The sequence below is a fragment of the Callospermophilus lateralis genome, unplaced genomic scaffold, assembly GCF_048772815.1.
Source record: "Callospermophilus lateralis isolate mCalLat2 unplaced genomic scaffold, mCalLat2.hap1 Scaffold_101, whole genome shotgun sequence".
NCBI classification, from domain to species: domain Eukaryota; kingdom Metazoa; phylum Chordata; class Mammalia; order Rodentia; family Sciuridae; genus Callospermophilus; species Callospermophilus lateralis.
The window spans coordinates 1,980,962-1,986,406 of record NW_027510272.1 but is presented as its reverse complement, the minus strand read 5'-3'; the positions used below and the strand labels follow the sequence as shown (position 1 = coordinate 1,986,406).

Sequence of the window (5,445 nt, the reverse complement as noted above, 5' to 3'; positions counted from 1 at the left end):
ATGGAAAGTTGCTTAGCTCATGGAAGAGTCAAGAGGCAGATGTCAGAGAGGGATCTCTGGAATGTGCACCCTTCCAGGGTCACATGGCCCAGTAACCCACCTCCACCTACCACACACCACCTGTTTACACTTACCACCCAGTCATTTCATTCAAACTAGAAAGGACTGATTAAATTATAGCTCTCATAATCCAATCTATGAATCTTCCTGCATTAACAGGAATTATAGAGGGACATCTTATATTCAAAGAATAATACTAAATTCTTTAGTCAAAGATTAAATGAATGCATAGCATATATGGACAACTATTATATTTTACAAATGCCAAAACTTTTGCCTTTTTTCTCCATTGTATTTGTTGAACTTTTCTTTTCTTTTTCTTTTTTTAAATAGGGAACACTTCATGAATTTGTGTGTCATCTGTGTGTGGGGACCATGCTAGTCTTCTCTGTGTCACTCCAATTTTAGTATATATGCTGCTGAATTAAGCAGCTGTTGAACTTTTGTTAAAGGTGTTTTAAGCAGTTAAATATTCTGCTCAATCCATGCAAATCCTGTGGAAAAAAGTTAAGTTTTTTTATGCTCAAAAGCTAATATTATTTTCCAATCTGTAAAATTATTATTAGTAATGATACACAAATAATGTGATATAGCTTGATGTTGCTTGAGTTGCATTAAATTTACACTCAGATTTTTTTTGTCTGATAAAAATAAACAATGTATCTTATCTGATTTCATGACATTGACTTTTGAATACTTTTTTGCTCTAAACTTTGATGCATTGTTTGCTAGCATAACATATTCTTGGACAAGTTAGAAACTGAAGGATATGCTAGATTTTTAAACACTTGAAAAATAAATTCTTTGAAATCAGAAAAATAGTATAAATTCCATACTATATAATTAATTTTCAACTATTTAAAAACACTTGGTTTACAGTAGTTGAAACTTCTTGAAAAACACACAAAAATATACTTTCCATTATATACTATATGAATTTATAACCCTAGATCCATGATGGAACTCTGGATACAACACATTGGCATTAAATTTTATTTCAGAGATTATAAAGAGAAGGAAAAAAACATTTATTTTTGTAGTCCTAATAGACAGAATTATGCATTTGCTTTATTCAAAGTTAGTATCACATAATTAAGAGAACCAGCTAATACAACTATTTCACCCAACTAGAAATTATTTCTGAATAATCTAAACATCATTCTAACTAATTTCATGTCTGAAATGAGTATGTAGTCACTCTATTTTATCAAATATTATTGAACAGTATTCCATTTTATAATTGTCATTTTAAGTTTTTGCATAAAATGATGAAAGTAAAATTCAATGAGCTATATTGTTAATTTAAGACACTGAAGCTTCCAAAAAAACCAGAACAGTTCTTCATGACTTAAGTTTTACTTAAATTGAACACCATTGCTGGTCATATGAATTCAGTAGTAATTGGCAATTGACCCTGAAGACTGGGTGACTAGAAGGTTGACTACACATAGCATATTGCTACTGAGCTGCAATTTGTTACCAATGACCTCTTTGCTTCTTAGTAAAATTTTAAGTATAAATTTCTGTTTCTAAACTGTGATATGTTTTGGGACTTAGTTACCTTGGAGATTGTGTCTCTACCCTTTCCAGAAAAAGGATAACTTGAAGATACCAGTTTTCCAGTTCAGAAAAATTGAGAAAATAATGGGTTTTCCTTTGAAATACACTCATAGTTCAAGATCTCTTCTATAGATTGAAACAACATCATCTTCTATAGATTGATACCACATCATCAACAGCTGTGTTTCACTGTTAAATGACAGCCTGCATTGATTCAATGTAAATTGTGATCAGGACTTTGCCTACAGCTTTTGTAGAGGATCTTTCTTAATCTTCATAATAAATAAATGAATAAATAAACCAATAGTGCACAACTAAGGACCTCTCTTTTACAAATGAGAAAATTGACCTTGTTGAACACAGTCTTTTAGGTGTCAGAATTTCCAATCTATTTCACAGGATACATTATCAGAAAAATCCTTCCTACCTCTTACCTCACATGTAAAACATGTGAGTATGTAAATTAACCCTTACAATAAATGTTTCCTTAAATTTTCATGTGATTATACTATGTTATCATATACATGGACTTTTACCACCTATGAAAAAAATAGTAATGTTAAATTTAATGTATTTATTGAGGAATGATTAGAATATCACTTGCTTTCAGAAGAAAAATGTATTCAAATTGTGAAAAGATATTTAAATATAATTTTGAATTATATCTAAATAAATAATATACTTGATTTCTTTTACATATTACAAAATCATCTCACTTTAAAAGTATGTCAACTTGTCCCTAAGTTTCATGACATACATTTTTATTTTAACAAAACACAGCATGTTATACTGATATGGGAGTTCTTCAGCACCGAGATTTCTTTTGCATGTATTCAAATATTCTTCAAGATTTTTTTTTTTGCAAGAGTATATTTAGTTGAAGTTAGCATTTTAATTAGTGGACCCAGTAAAGCAGTCTGCCTTCCACAATGTGAGCAGACCACATCAGTTGAAGGTTCAAAAGAACAAAAGATTGAATGTCCTTGGTCATGAAGAAGTTCTGCAGCAGATGGCCTTGGTAGACTTTCTCCCTCACCAGCCTGCCTGCTCCCACAGCAGATTTTAGACTTGCCATTCTCCATTATCACATGAGCCAATTCTCAAAAATAAATATGTTTCTATAAATGTACAAACCTATTGGTTCTGTTTCTCTGGAGAATACTTTCCTTTTATTATAATAGTCTGTGTCTGTGTTGTAAAATTCTTGATTGAATGTTTGCGATGTGTTTCAATTTTATCAATCTTGGAAAAAAACAATGTGGTTTTCTTGAACTCAAGACAGATTAGAATAGTGGCCCTGATTTTGGAGTGGACACATACTGGGCAGAGATGATAGAAGGGAAAGTAAAAACAACAATAAGAAAAAAATAAAGCAAACGAGGCAAGCAAAGACATATTACAATCACGTATAGAGCAAAACATCGAATTACTTTGTGGGTTATATGGGTAAATTCAACTCAAAATTGTCCATGGAAGAGAGAATTTAGGATAAAAGGACACTCAGCTGCCTTCCTTTTCATATTTTTGACTCAATACGATTAAATGTACAGGGAGGCAGAGATCCCAGATTAAATGGGAGCACTGCATGTTGAATTAGGAAGTTATGAATTTGGTGCCCAATAATATACTATTTAATTCAAGTTCAATAGTGTGTGGGAATATGAACTTGGAATCCCAAAGAGAGACTAGACAAGAAGACATTGAGGAAATGAAATGATCACACAGACAGAACCTTGCCAAATTCTATCTCTTCCATGTGTCATTTAGATATTTTTATCATGACCTTCAATATAATCTTGGTTATATATGGTCTACATTCCCCTAAGTGTAGTAGTCACCCCACTTAATCACCATGAAGTAGTTTCTGATCAGATTTTCCTTCAAGAGACTAGCCAATCAACTTTGCTTAGAAAACACAGTAGAAGGGGCTCATCTTCAGCTATCAATTTGGCTCCTCTGGTTTATTTGGTAGTGTGATTGAGATCATCATCTCCAAAGGGTTTGGTCTTTTGGTTGCAACTTGGATAGTGAGAACCAGGCAGAAACCTGTGATTCCAACATCTCCCAGTTATGGCTATATTCTTTTATTACGTTGGCCAACACAAATTACTCCTTTTTGGCCTAATTGACCCCAAAAGACACAGTTTTAAAATTAGTAGAAGATAATATTGTGTCCCTAAGAAGAATTCATTATTCCAGTTTTAATAAAACAGAAACCATAATCCAGAAGAATATAATATTGTAGTAGGAAGAAAAATTCCAAAAGTGTGTCTCCAACTGTGATTTTGAGAGAGAGAATTTTCACCCTTTCTTCAATCCGTTGGTCTTGCCAGGTGTCTTTTATAGCTAGAGTAACGTTTCATATATTGAGTTTTTTTTTTATTCAAGGTGTTACAAGATCCAAGAGGGATGTTTCATAAACTGATACTAGTGTTTTATTATAATGGTCTTAAATTATTTTCAACATTATAGTCCAACAGTGTATCCCCAAGAGTTAGGGTTCATAGTAAGACCTATAGAAAGAAGTCCATTTCTACACATTGGTTGCAGGCTATATTTGTACAAAGATACAATGATGCAAAGGGCATTTAAAAATGTTGTTCTGGTGAAGACACTGTACACATAGAGCAATTCCAAATATTGAGTCCATGTCAGCTCTTATAAGAAAAAAGTTACTGTTTTCTCATAGTTAGAGTTGATCAAATATAAATGATTTTCTTCAAGTGGCTATCTGGCTCCCAAAAAAATGGTTCCATTTTGAGGTTCAGTACATGCCTTTGGCTTTTGGAAATTAAGCAATAATTTAAGCAGTACTTAAATCAAGTGTCACTGAGGAAACTACCTTGTTTTTGGAACAATAAATATCTTTCATCCCTGTCACCAAAATTTCTCTGCTCATGGAATTGTGGGAGACTTAACAAAAAAGCTGTCTGACAATCAAACTATAGGTGATGCTAACAGATGATTTTACAAAAGTTGCTTTCTTATGTGACTACTGTGACATGAAAAATTCCCATAGTTCATACCACTCCCACAGTTTGGTCACATTTTCATTCCTGAGACTTGTCAATTATGCAATCTTCTTTATTTCAGTCCCTGATGAAATAGTCTTGAAGTTATACACAATCCAGAAATTTACCTATATGGAAACTCCTGTCTTCTTTCAGCTATACAAAACGAATAGATAAGTGGGCTCCTCAGATCTCTCCTCATGTGAAGAATTTCTTTCATCGTTATTTTTCCTTAAGTCATCCTTAAGTGGGGCCATTTTGCATCTATGTTATTCAATCTGCCTAATATCAATATACTGTGAAGACCTACATGTGGAGCTGATTCAAGTCATTTCCTTTTGTATAAATTGGCTTGGGGAGAACTTTACTAAAGCTCTAGGTATGGATTAAAGATAAAAGTGATAGTGGGGTGGGTAAATTGTCATGGGAATCTGCTCCTGCAGTTTCCTTGGGTTTTATGGATCTGCTTAAGTCTGAGTTAAGCAATGGGTTACTGTCATAAAGACTGTTTTACAAACATGGCTGGTGAGAGAAAACTCAGTTTCTGATGAGCAGCTTTATGTCTCAACATCGATTTTTGAATCTTGGTAGAATGTCTTTCTCTTTTTGGATCTAAGAACATCCCAGATGCTGCCAACAAAGAGTAGTTCACTGAACTCAAAATGAATGTTCTTTCCTCAAAGCCCTAGAAATTCCTGTTACTCCTTATATTAGAACCTGATAGAGATTCATTTAGCAATATGATATACACAAATACCTTGTTGTATATCACTTCATATGCTACATTTTCAAGCACAAGAAAAAGAACAATTTG

General features: G+C 33.0%; 1 non-coding gene across 1 annotated transcript; it reads right to left on the bottom strand.

Moving 5' to 3' along the window:
• Nucleotides 1-385: 385 nt before the first annotated feature.
• LOC143389717 (U6 spliceosomal RNA) lies at nucleotides 386-492 on the bottom strand. The gene has a single exon (XR_013090153.2). It is a non-coding gene; the product is annotated as a U6 spliceosomal RNA (small nuclear RNA).
• Between the last annotated feature and the right edge of the window lie 4,953 nt (nucleotides 493-5,445).